Consider the following 20,317-nt stretch of genomic DNA (forward strand, 5'->3'; position numbering starts at 1 on the left):
AATATTTAATGATTTCTAAAGCTCCTTCAAAAAGTGCATGCCCAACTATAGAAGATACGACTTTGTACATTCAAACTTCATGTGCTTTTCTTCATTTGACTTAATCTTTTGACTTTAAAATACAAACTTACTATCACTGCTACTGCACATTCAAAACATAATGGCATTTGACAGTAAATACATAACCTCATCAAATCATTTATCTCCCCATGCTTCTGCAGTAATATTGAGGGAATCTAAATAAATCACATCTCAAAGGGTACAGCTGCTCTCAAACAGCATAACTTAAAAATTGCTTTGACTGGAAGAGAGCAAGTAATGTCTTGCATTCATAATCTAAGACAGCTGACAGCCCAGTGCTTGATCTGAATCAGTCACCATAACTAATTACAACTTGAAAAATTATAGTCATTTTTTATGCTAATAATTAGTACACACCTAGTAGCAATTCTTAGGAAGTAGATTGCCATAGAATTTATAAAACAGTGAAATAATACAATTTGTACTGCTGTACAGACCCATGTTTTTGTTTTAGTTTTGCCTTTTTCTTTTTTTTATCAAAATTAGAGTTGTTTCAATATTATCTTAAAATATTATTGATAGTATGAGACAATAGAACAAACTAATGATAATAATACTGTATTGAACACTAGACATATGCCAAGAGAATAGATTTCAGATGCACTTATCGCACACAAAATATGGTAACAATGTGAGTAAATGATAATAAAATTAATTTCAAAAGTATATGTTATCAAGTCATTATGTTGTCCCTTAAATATATACAATTTTTATTTGAAAATACAGAAATAAAAATGAACACACTAATGATATAGAAATAATAATTAAAAGTAACAATAAAGAGTAACTAGTTATAAAATTAGCTTTTGTTTCAACTGTGTGTATATTTATATTTATACAAATTGCGTAGTATTTTGGTATCTTCCCAATGCTATAGGATAGGATTTGTGGCTAATATCTACTAAAATAAACTCCTGCTTGACACATGAGAACCGTTTCAAACTACGAGAATTTGATATTTATTCAGTACATTTTATTGATATTTAAATTTTATAATTATACAATTTATTACACAGATAATTTACCAAGCTCACAGGTAACACTTGTATTTAAAAAATATATAGTAGTCAAGAGTAAATAACTTTCCTATATAGTCACATGAATTAGAAGCACAGTGCTTTTAAAAAAGGGAGTAAGGAAGGAGAAAGAGGTTGTTCAAACTTCCTGATAATCAAAGAAATATGAAATAAAATTACAATTACTGAGCTACAACAAAATTTGTCTTCTTTATACTGCTGGTAAAAGCATAACTTGCTAAAAGATTTTCAGGAGAGCATCCTGGTCATTTAATCCTTTCCTCCACAAAAAATAAAGATAAATTTATAAGTCAGAAATTTCATTTCTGTGAATTTTAATTAAAGAAAGAAAATGGAATATGAAAAAAACTTACATAAGAAAATTACATCTATGAAAACTTTTTAGTACCAGGGAAAATACAAGATAAAAATATTTTCATGTATTTCAAATAAAAATGTGTTAATATTGTGAAGATAAAAGATTACTCAGTGTCAAGCACAATAGATAATACACTTTCGCCTTCTTTTACTTATTAACAGATGGTTATGCATGGTGAATGCATACTTCAATTTTATAATTAAATTATGCATGTACAATATAACAACTTAATATGTATATATATTGCTCAACTAAAATATAAGGAAGCCCAGAAATCAACTTCTCTTATTCCAAGTGCAAAATAGAAGCAGTCATCTTTCTACATTATGATATATAATATAATGCAGAGAATATTTGTGGAATTACAAAATTAGCATTATTTTCTTATATAGTCAGCAATTTCTAAAATACGTGAATATAATATTGTCAATGCTTTACAATTTGCTTTTAATGTATTTTCTAAAAAATACTAAAAATTTTATCATTAAATCTAACATTAGGCATATTTGTTGAGGCCCTCATGCTTTTTTAGTTTTGAATGTGCCATATTAAGAGGTTAATATTTTCTGCCACGTGTAAATTATAAAGTAAGGTAAAGTCCTATTTTTTTTTTTTTTTTTTTTTTTTTTGTAGTACGCGGGCCTCTCACTGTTGTGGCCTCTCCCGTTGCGGAACACAGGCTCCGGACGCACAGGCTCAGTGGCCATGGCTCACGGGCCCAGCCGCTCCGTGGCACGTGGGATCCTCCCAGACCGGGGCATGAACCCGTGTCCTCTGCCTCAGCAGGCGGACTCTCAACCACTGCGCCACCAGGGAAGCCCGGTAAAGTCCTATTTTGATGTATTAATATGTACACATATAAGAAAACTGTTATTTATTTCATTTCCAGAGTGTGAGTCAACACTTTTTCCTAAGAACACCTTGACTTCCCTTAATAGAGATTTTTCTGTTAATACAGTATTGCTTTTTCAGACACATGAAATTGATTTTTTTGGAAAAGAAAGTATACATAGACAATTTACATTTTCATAGGTACCATTTTCACCTCTTGTGCTAAAAAAATGCATTTTGTATTCAATATTCCTGACAGTGCCACAATAAATATTTGGAAATTATGCCCAATGCCAAACAGTAAGGTGGAATTACAGATAGAATCTCTCCTTCCACATGCAAATCAATCCAAGTATATTGAACTAAAAAATTTTTTGTTTTTTGGCCTCACTGCACAGCATGCGGTATCTTAGTTCCCTGACCAGGGATTGAACCTGTGTCCCCTGCATTGGAAGGCAAAGTCTTAACCACTGGACTGTCAGGGAAGCCCCTGAACTAATAAATATTGAACGAATAAATAAATAAGTTAAATTATCTTTGAAATTTAAATCCATAGCTGAGATGAATTAATGAATAAATAAACAAATAAATAAAATCCATAATACAGAGATTAGCCCCAAGTGGGATAAAGTAGAGATGAATGCTAAGTGTAAGACATCAAGGAACTAGGATAGAAGATTTAGAAGTCAGTTTAGATATCAAAGCTCACAGATCTGCAAACACTGGATATCAATCAAGATAATTGATATGTAAAAGTAAAAATGTAAAAGTAAAACAACCTTTACTGACATATAAAAATTTTAAATTTGAAAATAATATTTAAATATATAACAACTCCTTGGGTCTAGGAATCGTCAAATGTGTTGTTAATTTGTTATATTTAAAAGCACTAAAGAAAAAATGGATTATATATTTACCATTATTCTTTGTTCTTGTGTGTGATGTTGACATTTTTATGTACTTTTCTCTATTTTAAAATAAAGTCTCCACTCATTCAAGTCTACAAAATTAAAATCCATATCTTCTTGCACCATTCCTTTTCTCTTTCATCAAATAGTTTCTCCCCATAATCAATTATCTGTACTTCCGTTCCTGATGCATTGTGATTGCCCAGTGAATTTTTGTTAAAAGAACAAATGTATGTTAAAAGATTGCTTAGAGTAAAAGGGCCAAAATAACTACTTGCATATTTTTATTGAGGACGCACACTTAGGTTATTCATAAAGAAGTATAGATATGGCACAGAAGTAATTTTTTTACAAACTAAAAGCCCACTTAATTTATATTGTAGAGGGGAAAAGAGGAAGATGATAGTCATTGAATCTTAGAAAGTAATAGGGTAAAGGCATATAGAAGAACAGTCAAACCTCCTGCAGGAGGATGTCCAGACTGATAGAACCCCAGTGGCAGTTACTTAAGGGAGAAAAGAAAAAGATAGTGATATTCATCACCAATCATTTCACCCATTGCCACTTCATATGTTGAAAGACTATCTTTGGATTCTTAAGAACCTGGATTGGATTGAATCCAATTGCTACTACTTAATTCTGACCTTAATTCTGAACACAATGTTTTCTAGTCATTGTTCTTGATGCTGAAAAGTTTTACATAAACCATCAAATATACTAAGGAGTTAAGAAAATGAAACTAATAAAATCATACAATAGTTGTCTATTGAAGATGTCTAAGTGCTTGATATCAATTAAATCATTTAATCCTTCCCACAAATCAATGAAGTAGATACTATCATTATCCTCATTTGTCAGATAAATAAACTGAGACACAGGGTATTTAAGAAAGTTGCCAAAGTTTGGGCAGCTACTGAGTGTTAGAAAAAATTTTTAAACTCAGTCACTGAGGGCTTTAGAATCTACACTGTTAACCATTATGCTATTCTGTCACATCTTTACTTTTAAGGGTGTTATCTCAAGGAAGGAACACTAGTACAATGACCATTAGTTTCACTAGTAGTAATCATTAAACATTTAATTAAATACATTTCTCATCACTGCATTGATACTAAATTCCTTTGCATCTCAATGTTAAATTAAGAACAACAATTATAAATACATAAATATCTCAGTATAAAACAAACCTCTGTAAAGATTTTATATATACATTTAACTCTTTAGGAATATTTAAAATTTTGAAACTGATTTTTGATCCCTAGTGATTTATTTTAAATTTAGAAATGTATTAAGTAAAATTAAAAAACTTTAGTTTAAACTATATTTTCTTTAATTTTATTTATTTTTTTATGTAGCAGGTTCTTATTAGTCATCCATTTTACACACATCAGTGTACACATGTCAATCCCAAACTCCCAATTCATCACACCACCACCCCCAGACTCGTCTCTTTCCCCCCTTAGTGTAAATATGTTTTTTCTCTACTTCTGTGTCTCAATTTCTGCTCCGCAAACTGGTTCATCTGTACCCTTTTCTAGGTTCCACATATATGCATTAAAATACGATATTTTTTTTCCCTTTCTGACTTACTTCACTCTGTATGACAGTCTCTAGATCCATCCACATCTCTAACAAATGACCCAATTTCATTCCTTTTTATGGCTGAGTAATATTCCATCATATATATGTACCACATCTTCTTTATCCATTCAACTGTCGATGGCCATTTAGGTTGCTTCCATGACCTGGCTATTGTAAATAGTGCTGCAATGAACATTGGGGTGCATGTGTCTTTTTGAATTATGGTTTTCTCTGGGTATATGCCCAGTAGTGGGATTGCTGGGTCATATGGTAATTCTATTTTTAGTTTTTTAAGGAATCTCCATACTGTTCTCCGTAGTGGCTGTATCAATTTACATTCCCAACAACAATGCAAGATGGCTCCCTTTTCTCCACACCCTCTCCAGAATTTCTTGTTTATAGATTTTCTGATGCCCATTCTAACTGGTATGAGGTGATACCTCATTGTAGTTTTGATTTGCATTTCTCTATTAATTAGTGATGTTGAGCAGCTTTTCATGTGCTTCTTGGCCATCTGTATGTCTTCTTTGGAGAAATGTCTATTTAGGTCTTCTGCCCATTTTTGGATTGGGTTGTTTGCTTTTTAATATTGAGCTGCATGAGCTGTTTATATATTATGGAGATTAATCCTTTCTCCGTTGATTTGTTTGCAAATATTTTCTCCCATTCTGAGGGTTGTCTTTTCATCTTGTTTATGATTTCCTTTGCTGTGCAAAAGCTTTGAAGTTTCATTAAGTCCCATTTATTTATTTTTGTTTTTATTTCCATTACTCTAGGAGATGGATCAAAAAAGATCTTGCTGTGATTTATGTCAAAGAGTGTTCTTCCTATGTTTTCCTCTAAGAGTTTTATAGTGCCTGGTCTTACATTTAGGTCTCTAATCCATTTTGAGTTTATTTTTGTGTATGGTATTAGTGAGTGTTCTAATTTCATTCTTTTACATGTAGCTGTCCAGTTTTCCCAGCACCACTTATTGAAGAGACTCTCTTTTCTCCATTGTATGTCCTTGCCTCCTTTGTCAAAGATTAGTTGACCTTAGGTGCTTGGGTTTATCTCTGGGATTTCTATCCTGTTCCATTGATCTATATTTCTGTTTTTATGCCAGTACCATATTGTCTTGATTACTGTAGCATTGTAGTATAGTCTGAAGTCAGGGAGTCTGATTCCTTCAGCTCCATTTTTTACCCTCAAGACTGCTTTGGCTATTCAGGGTCTTTTGTGTCTCCATAGAAATTTTAAGATATTTCGTTCTAGTTCAGTAAAAAATGCCATTGATAATTTGATAGGGATTGCATTGTATCTGTAGATTGCTTTGGGTAGTATAGTCATTTTCACAATGTTGATTCTTCCAAACCAAGAACATGGTATATCTCTCCATCTGTTGATATCACCTTTAATTTCTTTCATCAGTATTTTATAGTTTTCTGCATACAGGACTTTTTTCACCCTAGGTAGGTTTATTCCAAGGTATTTTATTCTTTTTTTTGCAGTGGTAAATGGGAATGCTTCCTTAATTTCTTTCAGATTTTTCATCATTAGTGTATAGGAATGCAAGAGATTTCTGTGCATTAATTTTGTATCCTGCAACTTTATGAAACTCACTGATTAGCTCTAGTAGTTTTCTGGTAGCATCTTTAGGATTCTTTGTGTATAGTATTATGTCATCTGCAAACAGTGACAGTTTTACTTCTTTTCCGATTTGGATATCTTTTATTTCTTTTTCTTCTCTGATTGCCATGGGTAGGACTTCCAAAAATATGTTGAATAATAGTGGTGAGAGTGGACATCCTTGTCTTGCTCCTGATCTTAGAGGAAATGCTTTCAGTTTTTCACCATTGAGAATGATGTTTGCTGTGGGTTTGTCATATATGACCTTTATTACGTTGAGGTAGGTTCCCTCTTTGCCCACTTTCTGGAGAGTTTTTATCATAAATGGGTGTTGAATTTTGTCAAAAGCTTGTTCTGCATCTATTGAGATGATCATATGGTTTTTATTCTTCAATTTGTTAATATGGTGTATCACATTGATTGATTAGCGTATATTGAAGAATCCTTGCAAACCTCGGATAAATCCCAATTGATCATGGTGTATGATCCTTTTAATGTGTTGTTGGATTCTGTTTGCTAGTATTTTGTTGAGGAATTTTGCATCTATATTCATCAGTGATATTGGTCTTTAATTTTCTTTTTTTGTAATATCTCTGTCTGGTTTTGGTATCAGGGTGATGGTGGATTCATAGAATGAATTTGGTAGTTTTCCTTCCTCTGCAATTTTCTGGAAGAGTTTGAGAAGGATTGGTGTTACCTCTTCTCTAAATGTTTGATAGAATTCGCCTGTGAAGCCATCTGGTCGTGGACTTTTGTTTGTTGGAAGATTTTTTTTTTTTTTTTTGCGGTATGCGGACCTCTCACTGTTGTGGCCTCTCCCGTTGTGGAGCACAGGCACCGGACACGCAGTCTCAGCGGCCATGGCTCACGGGCCCAGCCGCTCTGTGGCATGTGGGATCTTCCCGGACTGGGACACAAACCCATGTCCCCTGCATCGGCAGGTTGGAAGATTTTTAATCAGTTTCAATTTCATTACTTGGTGATTGGTCTGTTCATATTTTCTATTTCTTCCTGGTTCAGTCTTGAAAGGTTATACCTTTCTAAGTACTTGTCCATTTCTTCCAGGTTGTGCATTTTATTGGCATAGAGTTGCTTGTAGTAGTCTCTTAGGATGGTTTTTATTTCTGCGGTGTCTGTTGTAACTTCTCCTCTTTTCTAATTTGATTGATTTGAGTCCTCCCCCTCTTTTTCTTGATGAGTCTGGCTAATGGTTTATCAATTTTGTTTATCTTCTCAAAGAACCAGCTTTTAGTCTTATTGATCTTTGCTATTGTTTTCTTTGTTTTTATTTCATTTATTTCTGATCTGATCTTGATGATTTCCTTCCTTCTAACTTTGGGTTTTGTTTGCTCTTCTTTCTCTAGTTCCTTTAGGTGTAGCCTTAGATTGTTTATTTGAGATTTTTCTTGTTTCTTGAGGTAAGCTTGTATAGCTATAAACTTCCATCTTAGAACTGCTTTTGCTGAATCCCATAGGTTTTGGATCATCGTGTTTTCTTTGTCATTTGTCTCTAGGTATTTTTTGATTTCCTCTTTGATTTCTTCAGTGATCTCTTGGTTATTTAGTAATGTATTGTTTAGCCTCCATGTGTTTGGTTTTTTTATGTTTTTTTCCCTGTAATTGATTTCTAATCTCATAGCATTGTGGTCAGAAAATATGTTTGATATGATTTCAGTTTTCTTAAATTTACTGAGGCTTGATTTGTGACCCAAGATATGCTCTATCCTGGAGAATGTTCTCTGCACACTTGAGAAGAAAGAAACTGCTGTTTTTGGATGGAATGTCCTATAAATATCAATTAAATCTCTCTGGTCTATTGTATCATTTAAAGCTTGTGTTTCCTTATTAATTTTCTGTTTGAATGATCTGTGCATTGGTATAAGTGAGGTGTTAAAGTCCCCCACTATTATTGTGTTACTGTCAATTTCCTCTTTTAGAGCTGTTAGCAGTTGCCTTATGTATTGAGGTGCTCCTATGTTGGGTACATATACATTTATAATTGCTATATCTTTTTCTTGGATTGATCCCTTGAGCATTATGTAGTGTCCTTCCTTGTCTCTTGTAACATTCTTTATTTTAAAGTCTATTATATCTGATATGAGTATTGCTACTCCAGCTTTCTTTTGATTTCCATTTGCATGGAATATCTTTTTCCATCCCCCACTTTCAGTCTGTATGTGTGCCTAGGTCTGAAGTGGGTCTCTTGTAGACAACGTATATATGGGTCTTGTTTTTGTATCCATTCAGCAAGCCTGTGTCTTTTGGTTGGAGCACTTAATCCATTCACGTTTAAGGTAATCATTGATATGTATGTTCCTATTACCATTTTCTTAATTGTTTTGGGTTTGTTTTTGTAGGTCTTTTTCTTCTCTTGTGTTTCCCAGTTAGAGAAGTTCTTTAGCATTTGTTGTAGAGCTGGTTTGGTGCTGCTGAATTCCCTTAGCTGTTGATTTTTTGTAAAGCTTTTGATTTCTCCATGGAATCTGAATGAGGTCCTTGCTGGGTAGAGTAATCTTGGTTGTAGTTTCATCCCTTTCCTCACTTTAAGTATATCATGCCACTCTCTTCTGGCCTGTAGAGTTTCTGCTGAGAAATAAGCTGTTAACATTTTGGGAGTTCCCTTGTATGTTGTCTTTTTTCCCTTGCTGCTTTCAATAATTTTTCTTTGTCTTTAATTTTTGCCAATTTGTTTACTATGTGTCTCAGCATGTTTCTCCTTGGGTTTATCCTGTATAGGACTCTCTGTGCTTCCTGGACTTGGGTGACTCTTTTCTTTCCCATGTTAGGGAAGTTTTTGACTATAATCTCTTCAAATATTTTCTCTGGTCCTTTCTCTCTCTCTTCTCCTTCTGGGGCCCCTGTAACACGAATGTTGTTGTGTTTAATGTTTTCCCAGAGGTCTCTTAAGCTGTCTTCATTTCTTTTCATTCTTTTTTCTTTATTCTGTTCTGCAGCAGTGAATTCCACCATTCTGTCTTCCAGATCACTTATCTGTTCTTCTGCCTCAGTTATTCTGCTCTTGATTCCTTCTAGTGTAATTTTCGTTTCAGTTATTGCATTGTTCATCTCTGTTTGTTTGTTCTTTAATTCTTCTAGATCTTTGTTAATCAATTCTTGCATCTTCTGGATCTTTGCCTCCATTCTTCTTCCAAGGTCCTGGATCATCTTCACTATGATTCTGAATTCTCTTTCTGGAAGATTGCCTATCTCCATTTCATTTAGTTGTTGTTCTGGGGTTTTATCTTGTTCCTTCATCTGGTACATAGCCCTCTGCCTTTTCATCTTTCTGTGAATGTCGCTTTTGTTCCACAGGTTGCAGGATTGTAGTTCTTCTTGCTTCTACTCTCTCGCCTCTGGTGTATGAGCCTATCTATACCATATTCTTATATGGTATGATATTCAATCTAATAAGAGCTTTAAATAAATTTCCTTCTCTTCATTATACTTCTAACAATGTCAATCTGATATTTGCTACAATAGTAAATTACATGAATTTCAATAAAAACAATTTAGCAGTAGACTATGGTCAATTTGTTGACTTTTTCAAAATGAAATGTAAATTGATTAAAAGATTTCAGGATACATCAATATAATTTAACCTACAGCAGGTATAATTTCCCTGTATACAACACATTTTTCTAAGACAGAATATGTGAAACAAGAGTAAATGCATTTAGCCAAAATATTACATTATTCATTATAATTACTAAAACATAATTTATTTTTTTCTGATAAGTGGAGAATTGCAATTGGTTGTGCACAGGACCTGCTGAGGGCAATAAATTGGGAACTAGGCTCACTAGTGGTATATGTAGATTAGAAAAGGGACAACCCTACTTCCAGTGTAATTTATATAGGTTATTGAACAATTGTTATGACCTTTTTTATCACTTCAAAAACTTAAAAAAAAGTTTAATACCCAATTTATGTGATTACACTAGGAAATAGAAGGCTCACAATATATATTTTTTGTTTCAGTTTAGAGATGTAGAGAACCAGAAAGAACAATGTTCTCACTCTCACAAACAGAAACAAGTTGGGCAAACTGACAGTTAATGACGTTTCTTGAACCCTCAGTGAAGTGACATCATGATTCCATCAGCTAATTCAAAATCTGGAGAAAGACAGATGCTTGCAAGTAGAAACACTACACAGCCATATGCTTACCTGAAATAGATGCCATTTATACCATAGAAGCCAGTAGGAAGATCCAGATATTTTTACCAAATTTCCAAAGCTTACATATAAGCTAGAGTGAAAGTATGAAGATTGCTGGGGACTGCAGACATAGGGAGTTTGCAGGGAGTTTGCAATAACTCTTGGGCTTTTCTCACAGATATTTTACCAGTCATTCACTGTCAGGACGAATCAAGAAATAGCTTCCATTGTGTGGAGGGGAGCAGCAGCCACTGCCAAAACCACCTAGATCCATCTCATCTGTCTCCATTAATGTATAAAAGTCTTATCTACAGAGGAAAGGGCAAAAAAAAAATGTAGCTTTATGGAAAAGGTAGGAAACAAGTACAGCTGAGCTGAGGGAGGGGAACAGGTAAACAACGCAAACACACACACACACACACACACACACACACCGTCTCTTAGGGTATGGTAATGGCTTAGGGTTAGGGTACGTGTTAGGGTACAGGTTAGTGTTAGGGTATGGGTTAGGATTAGGTTACGGTTTAGGGTACAGGTTAGGGTTATTGTTAGGGTTAGGGTTAGGGTACAGGATAGGGTTAGGGTACCATTTAGGGTATGGCTACGGGTTAGGGTATGTGTTAGGGTATGGGTTAGTGTTAGTGTACGGGTTAGGATTAGGGTACGGGTAAAAGCATTGAGTGGAACACAACTGGGAGAGCTGCAAGAGACAGATTCTCTCTCTGGGGACCAAAATAAAGGGAAAATCTAATCAAGAGTGAAGATAACTAAACCAAGCATGGAGTAGAAATTACAAATTAGCCAACATTCTAAACACAAAGAATCACTAGAAGAATTTGAGTCCTCTAGTACACTGAGAGTATCCATTACAAAGCAAACAAACACAAAATGTCATACAAGCCCAATTCCTGACCAGATGATTGTAAAACCCCACACTGAAGAACTAGCAGAAGAAAAAGTAAGCTCATTTTCAAGCATAAACTTAAACACCTCTTTGTCACCTGTCTTTTACAATATGTCTGGCATGACTCAAAAATTTATGAGGTACATGAAAAGGTAAGAATATACACTGTCTGACGGGACAAAATAAACATCATGGCTAGAATCAGATATGATGAATATATTGGAACAATCAGATAGAGAATTTTAAATAACTCTGGTAAATATTTTAAAGACTCTAATACAAAAGTTAAACAATCAGATACATTCAGCAGAGAAATGAAAATGATAAAACATAAGAAAACAGAAGTGCTGGAAATCAAATCACAGTGAAAAAAATGAAGAAGCATTCAACAGGTTGGTCAGTAGACTTGATAGAGTCGAAAAAACAAATCAATAAATTTGAAGGTAGGTTAATGAATATTACCCAAACCCAAATGCAAAGAAAAGAAGTCAAAAAGAAAAATAGAACATAGCATACAAAAGATACAGGAGAATATCAAATTGTGTGACATACATATATAATCAGTACCACAGAGGTAGAAAAAAGAGAGAATGAGGAACAAGAAATATTTAGAGAAAATGGCAAAAAAAATTCCAAAATTAATGACAGATATGAAACCATATGTCCACAAAGCTTGGAGAATAAGAAGCAGGAAAAATATCAAGGGAAAAAAACGTATTTATTATATTCAAATTGCCAAAAACCAGAGATGCAGAGAAAACATTGAAGGTAACCAGAGAAAGATTCTAAGGAGGTTTGGATTAACATGTACACACTACTATATATAAAATAGATGACCAACAAAGACCTACTGTATAGCTCGGGGAACTATACTCAAAATTTTGTAATAACCTATAAAGAAAGAGAATCTGAAGAATATATATATTATCTTCAGAAACCATGTAAACAAGAGAAAAATGGAGTAAAATTGTTAAAATGCTGAAAAAGAAAGAAGTCAATCAGAATTTTAAGGAATATCCTAGGAAAATATCCTTTAAAAATTAAATAGAAATAAAAATGTACTCAGGTGAATAACTGAGGGTGTTAATTGTCAGCAGACGTACTCTATAATAAATGTTAAAGGAAGTTCTTCAGGTAAAAGAAATATATAGGCCAAAGAAACATAGATCAAAACCAAAAGCTGAAGAGCATTTGTGATGGGATAAATGAAGGTGAAATCATTTTCATGGTGCTCAGTTTCTCTAAAAGATAATTGAATGCTTAAAGCAAATATGTTAACAATTATTGTGTCTTTATAGTATATGTAAAAGTGAAGTATATTACAAGGTATGGGAGGGAGGAATTGGGAATTACTCTTATAAGATCTTTACACTATACATAAAATGGTATAATATTCTTTGAAGGTAAACTCAGATTATTTAAGTATACATTATAATAAAACTAGAAAAACCACTAAATTTTTAAAAAAGTATGAATAATTGTGTAGATAAGACACAATCAAAAACATGGTCTGTTATATCCAAGGAAGGTAGAAAAAAAGAGTAAAAGAAGGAAAGAACAAATAAATTGAAAAGAGATAAAATAATGACATATGTTAATCCAGCCATATCAGCAATCACCTTAAATATGAGTGTTCCAAATCAGTTAAAAGACAGAGACTGTCAGATTTACTGTCAGAATGAGAACATAAGACCTAGCTATATGCTGTCTATAAGATAAAAGATATTCTTCAGGGAGGTCTTCAGTGAATACTTACATCAAATTTCCTTGTTGTGTATTTTCATAATAGCATTGTGCTTAACTTTTTGTAATATTTATCATGCTGCACATTACTTAGAGATTATGTTCTACTCTACATGAGAAACCATGTTTGCCTCTTCCCTAAAATAACCTGTTGCCTTTCACAATGCTGAGCAAATACCCTATTATAAACTCTGTGTCTTTAAAAAAATTGTAGTTTTACAGAAAAATTCACACAAAAATTTGAAAATATGGGCAGAATTTTCTGAGAATAGCTCTGGCTTAAAGAAAAACAAGTATACTAAAGATACATTTAGATCACTCACTTGATTAAATTTTTTTACAAAAATAATTATTTAAATGTAATGTGGAATATAATAACATTTCCATGTTATAATATATAACATTTATATAATATAATAACATTTCAGTTTTATATGGCAAAGATAATACTGGTAAATCTCTGGAAGTTAATGTGGAGAATCCAAATAACAATATTCAAAATTGTATTCATGACACTTTATAAAATTTGGAAAAGCAAATATGATTTTAAATAATAAGTAGAAAGAAGATGTTAAATGGTTTTCAGTTACTTTGGTTGATGAACTCTAAATTACATATAAAAACTGAATCAGGTCAAGAACAATCTCTCAAAAAAGGTTTGATGTTTGGAAGATACAAAATTTATGTAATATAAATTCATTATCCCCTGAAAATAGTTTATTATTCTGACATGTATTTTTTTGTTTTACATATTTAATTTTTAAAACATTCTCTCAGTAGCATAATCCTGACATATTTTATTAAATCTTTTTATATGAATTAATATAAATTGTGTCTATTTTATCTAGCATGAGTTTTAATTTGAAACGCAATGATTTTATTCCTTTGAAGTCTTTATTATAAAAAAAATTCACATACGTTATTCAACTTGATGCCATATGAAATCATATAATGTTCCAAAATTATTGTTAAAAGAATGTTAAATAACATGGATTATACTAAATTATAATTCAAAAGAACATTAAGAGTAGGCAAAATACATTTATCCCACACACAACCTGTAAAGTAAAAGTAAATATATTTAAAACAGTTGATTGTATAAAGAACTAATAGATAGAAAACATGTGTACATATTTTATCTGTAAACCTAAGGTAGTTAAGAGCACTGATGTCTTCATAAGAAAAATGTTAGCAGTGACAGAATTTAAAAACAAAAAAAAAAAACTCCAAAGCAAAGATATACACTCATCAGTGATGTATAGGACAAAATCCTAATCATGATAATTATGTGCCATATCCTAGATTTACTCATTATATGTTTAGCAATAGCAGATTTAATGGTTATGTTCTATGAAATTAGAACAATTTATTGCTCTTAGATCTCTTTAAATGGATTTCCACTCGTGTAATAAAAGGTATATAGATTAATATTTACATGGATCAAAAATATGTTACCTTTTCATTTCAGAGCAATGTGCTACCTTTAAAATGCCAATTTTTATCCAATTGCATTAATGTTCAAGGCAGGGAATGCCTCCAAATCATGCATATACCATCATCCCATTTTATAATCAACATTGATTACAAAATTCTTGCTAATTAACTCAATTGTATTATGCCTGTCTTGACTCATCCAAATCAAACAGGGTTCATTAAAATTCAAGTTTCCTGTAATAACATCAGATTATACATTAATATGATCCATTTGTTTAGAGACAAACTAGATCAAATTGAAATATTTTGTACATGCAAATAAGCAAAGTTGGTCGATGGGCATAGAGTGTAGAATAAGAGATATTAGAAATGGCATTTTTATTTTATTCATACACCTAGTTATTCTTGGGATGATAGGAGAGGGAAAAAATGCAAGTGATCAATGATGAAAAGAATTGAAATTATATATTTAATTATTTTGGTAGTGAAAAGAAAATAAAAATATCATTTTTTAACAAAAATAGAACCTTTGATATGATTGCTTTTTATTTCAAAATTACATCAAGAATACATAGCTGATTGAAAATACTTATGCATATTTGATAACTAAAAGTAAACAAACAATAACAAAAAATCAAAATTTGCCCATATCCCAAATATACTTTTAAGAAGTTTTTTGTTTTGATTAATTTTTAAAATTATGATCCAGTCAAATGGGCTTATTTTGTCTTTTGTTATATAATTCCATAAATTTTAACACATATATAATTTCATGTAATCAGCAACATTAATACTAATAGAGAATATTTCCATCACCTAAAAAAACTTCCTCATACTATCTCTTTATAATCACACCATCCTGTGACTTCTGGCAACCACTAATCTTTTCTCTTTACTATAGTTTTTTTAAAGAATGTTATTGATATGGAATCACATAGTAAGTAACCTTCTGAAAAAGCTTCTTTCATTCAGCAGAATACATTGAGATTCATTCAAGTCATTGCCTGTATCATCAGGTATCCAAACTGTTGCATGGCTTGATGACTAGTATTTTATTGTATGGATACTTTATTCTTGATTTTCCAAGTTTCCTTTCAGTATCATTTCTCTTCTGTTTGAAGAATTAATTTTAACAATTATTTTAGAGCCTTTTGCAGGCTACACATTAGTTTATTTTTCCTTCATCTGAGAATATCTTTATTTCACCATCATCCTGAAGGATATTTTTACTCAGTACAGAATTCTGGCTTGACACCTCCTTTCTTTTACCACTCAAAAAATGTCATGTCGCTTTCTTCTGGCCCCCATGGTTTGTGGTAAGAGTTCTGCAGTCATTCAAATCAGTGTTCCCCTATAGGTAGTGAAGTGTTTTTCTCTGGCTTCTTTCAAGATTTTTATTTGTTTTTAGTTTTCAGCAGTTTATCATATATCTGGACACAGATTTCTTTGTGCTTATTCTGTTTGGGATTCATTCAACTTCATGAATCTGTAGGTGTATGTCTTTCATCAAATGTGGGACTTTCAATCTATTTTGTTTTTCTTAAATTATTATTTTTTTAATTGAGTATAGTTGCTGTGCAATATTATATGTTACAGGTGTACAATATAGTGATTCACATTTTTTAAACGTTATGTATTCCATTTATAGTTATTGTAAAACATTGTCTGTATTCCCCATGTTGTGCAGTATATCCTTGTGCTTATTTTATACCTAATAACTTGTACCTCTTAATACCCTCCCCCTATAGTGCCCCTTGTCCTTTCCCTCTCCCTGCTGGGAACCACTAGTTCTGTATGTCTTCTTCTTATTTTGTTATATTCACTAGTTTGTTGTATTTTTTTAGGCTCCACATTTAAGTGATATACAGTGTTTGTCTTTCTCTATCTGACTTATTTCATTTAGCATAATGCCCTCCAAGTATATCCATGTTGCTGTAAATGACAAAATTTCATTCTTTTTTACGGCTGAGTTGCATATGACGCAGCAATTCCACTACTGGGTATATGTCCAAAAAACAAAAACACTAATTTGAAAGATACATGCACCCCACTGTTCATAGCAGCATTATTTACAGCTGCCAAGATATGGAAGCAACTTAAGCGTCCATCAACAGGTGAATGGATAAAGAAACTGTGGTGTATATATATATATATATATATACACACACATACATACACACACAATGGGGTACTCCTCAGCCATAAAAAAGAATAAAATTTTGCCATTTGCGTTAATCCATTATTTCTTAAAATAATTTTTCAGCATCACATCATTTTTTTCTCTCCTTATAGAACTCCAAATTTGTTTTGACCTTTTGTTTTTGTCCCACAGATATTTGAAACTTTATTCATTATTTTATTTTTAATGTTGTCTCTCTCTCAGATGTTCAGGTTGAATAAATACTATTGATCTATCTTTAAGTTCACTGACTCCTTCCTCTTTCCTCTTTCATGTCTACTCTGGTACTGAGTTTGTTCCGTGGGTTTTTCAGTTCTAATGTTATCATTTCGTTCTTCTTTATATTGTATATGCTTTCTGTACTTTATATTTTAACATTTGTTTCAAAAGTGTTTGGATGTTTTATAACAGCTGCTTCTGTCATATTTTGAATTTTTTTTTAAGCAAGTTGATTTTACATAGCTCATTGTACACTGAGTACTTTTTGATGAATTTTGAGTAATTTGATTACTGAGCAGTTTTGGAATCATTTTGAGTAAATTTGGGTAATCTTGCACATTTTGAATTTTACATACTGAGACATTGGGTCTTGTTTAAATCCAATAGAGAATGCCAACGTTTATGTTTTAGTGTGAAAATCCCCTGATTATGTTCATGTTGCAAGGTCTAACATTCATTCTCTGAGTTGTGGTTCCAATGTCAGTTCATTTTTCAAACCTTTTGAAGTGCTGTATAATTCTGTGCCTTGTGTGCCACAGAGGTTTAGTGAAGGTCTTGGACAGAGGTCTCTTATCTCAGTTCTTAAAGCCTTTTACATGCTAATTAGAATTCGATCCTTACATACATATACCAGAGGTGGGTCCAGTAGGTCCTAAAGGAATTTGTGGGGTTGATTTCCCAAGCTCCCTTTCCTAAAATCTCTTCAGCATTTTCTTATTCCCTTTATGCCTTTGGTTCCATTTTTTTTTTTAAGGCAGGCAGCAAGTACTTCTGCTCTTGAGCCATGTCTGGGGCCAAGAAGTAAGAGAATATATAAATAGAATAGACAGACTTTGGTCCCACTATCTGAATCTATACCTCCAGAGAGAATAGGGATAAAGGTTATCATTCCTTAGATTTTTAGCTTCTGCAAGCTGCCAGTCGTTGCCACCATTACCATCACCTTGGCAGATTACCTAGACCCTATATTTTGAAAGAAAAGATAAAAGAAAGAAAAAATACCATTTTCTCTTTCTCTCTCTCTATGAACTTTAATAATTCACTTTCCCACTTTTTAAACTAGAACTAAAAAGCTTTTCCCGAAGCTCTTTTGTTTGTTTGTTGTTGTTGTTGTTGTTTTTGCCCCACAGTGCCCAGTCTGAGATTCCCAAATGAATTAAGTTCAGACCAGGAGATACTAAAAGATAAAACAAAATGGAAAACTCATCTCTAGTTTGTAGCTACTTTGATTTATGTGTTCTATTTCAGTCTGCCTGTTGATGTACATTTCATAGTCCTCAAATAGCTGTGCCATGCATTCTGTCAAAGTTTCATAGTTGTGTTCTGTGGAAGAGAAAGAGGTGCACTTACTTCATCTTACCCAAAACTGGAAGCTCCCCAGTTATATATTTTTTCATATATTGCTTTTCAAATAACAAATGTATCATTTTTATATCTAGAAACATGGGCACAAAGAGCTTCAGTTTTTAAAACCAGATAAATCTGACACTATAATGTTGGAGGCTCAGATATATGTGAAATTGGCAAGTACTTTAGTAACTTTACATAATTTTGTTTCTTTACATTAAATATGGGCAGAAAATGCAGCATTGATTTTCCCCATATGTTAATGCTATCTACATTAAAACAATTTTTATTACATTTTCACTGATGTTTGTGTAATATAAATAGTTGATAAATTACACTTTTTTGCCACTCTTTAAGATAAAGATTTAAAAGGTTTATAAATATAGAAAGTAGCCTATATAAATGAAAAATTAAATAAATATCCAAAAGAATGGATCCACATACATTTACATAAATAATACTTTTGTTATACTTTTAGGCCACATTAATTAACCCAATATCACTTGGTGTACATAGTAACCCATTTCTCTTTGTTCATTTTCAAAATATTAATATCTAATTATGCCATAATGAAATAGACAACTTTAATAATTCCATATTAGCTTGAATTATTGAAATTAAACTAAAAGTATGACTTCAAGGTGTAACAATTGAAACCAAATCCTGTTCATTGCAGTCACAAAGCATATGAATCTAGCATCTATCAGTGCTACACATTAAACCAAAGTACTCTGTTTTGATATATATATGATATATATGTACTTTGTCAGGTGATGGCTTGCTGTTCGATATCTATCAAATATTGAGTGGTAAAACACCTGTTTGCTTTTCCATGAATATAATTTATAGTATTTTTGAAGATGGTACTATTGTCTGTTCTTTTAGTGATTTTAAGTATTCATGAATGACATTATGCAATAATATAAAAGTCTTAAAATAAAAGAAAAACACTACTCTTTTAAAATGAAAATAATGAGAATTACATCTTTTATATTTTCAGGCTGTACAAAATAATTTTTAAAGTTATTATGAAGAGTTCCAAGTCTATAAATGATCTTGTATTCAATTGGTGCTATTTTTCAGCTAAGAAAAGACTGTTTGTAACCTAGGAACTGCCCGTAACTTTCACAACTGATACTGAGTGTGTGCTGCTTCATCATTTTTGGCAAGGATTGGTGTTTCATCATTTAGACACATCAGGTACTTAGATTGCCACTATCATATAATTTAAATTGGCATTGTTTAGAATGAAAAAATGACAAAGTACCAATCAGAAACTGAATTGTAGTATAGTGGAAAAGATTCATCCATGTGTTATTGTATTGATGGAAGATAAGACAAAAATTTAGGAATGTTATGTTCATCTTTTTCTTTCTTAGTTGACTAACATTGACAATTGAATGTTTAAGTCTCTTATTTCTACAGAATATTCTCTATGGTCTCTTCCTCAAGTATGACTGTTGCTGCATCTTTAAACTTTGTAGATATAAAATTATTTCAAAACTAAATATTAAATGTGGATGTGTGTTTTTACTTGTACAAATACAGTGAATGATTATATTCTTAAATTTCCAATACTAAAATGTGACATTCAGCTTTATATATTGCAGTGATTACAGTGTTTTATGAACTTAGTAGCCAGAAACATTCCTCTACAGTCAGATCAATTATGGATACATTAAGAAAGTCTACTTCTGTAATTACAGAGTTTGGGAACAGAAGTTGTACTTTGTAAAGCTCATCTATGTCACCATAGTTTAGAAAATGGTTCTCAAGGATGAGCTTTCCTGTAAGACGCTGCTTCATTAATCAGTAGCCGTTTTTTTGTTCTTGAAGATTCTCCATAGCTAACAATACATCCCCTTTAAACATACTCATACACACACATGTATATTTTATCATAGTAATACATACATATAGGTAAATAAT

At 32.2% G+C, this 20,317-nt stretch overlaps 1 long non-coding RNA gene across 1 annotated transcript in view; it reads left to right on the plus strand.

Annotated features, from left to right (window-relative positions):
• Positions 1-19,603, plus strand: part of LOC132521729 (uncharacterized) — a 137,981-nt gene extending 118,378 nt beyond the window's left edge. The window contains exon 3 of the long non-coding RNA XR_009540947.1: positions 19,472-19,603. This is a non-coding gene — a long non-coding RNA (uncharacterized LOC132521729). The remainder of the gene's footprint in view (positions 1-19,471) is intronic.
• Positions 19,604-20,317: the final 714 nt, after the last annotated feature.

This window comes from Lagenorhynchus albirostris, chromosome 6 (assembly GCF_949774975.1).
Source record: "Lagenorhynchus albirostris chromosome 6, mLagAlb1.1, whole genome shotgun sequence".
Classification (NCBI taxonomy): domain Eukaryota; kingdom Metazoa; phylum Chordata; class Mammalia; order Artiodactyla; family Delphinidae; genus Lagenorhynchus; species Lagenorhynchus albirostris.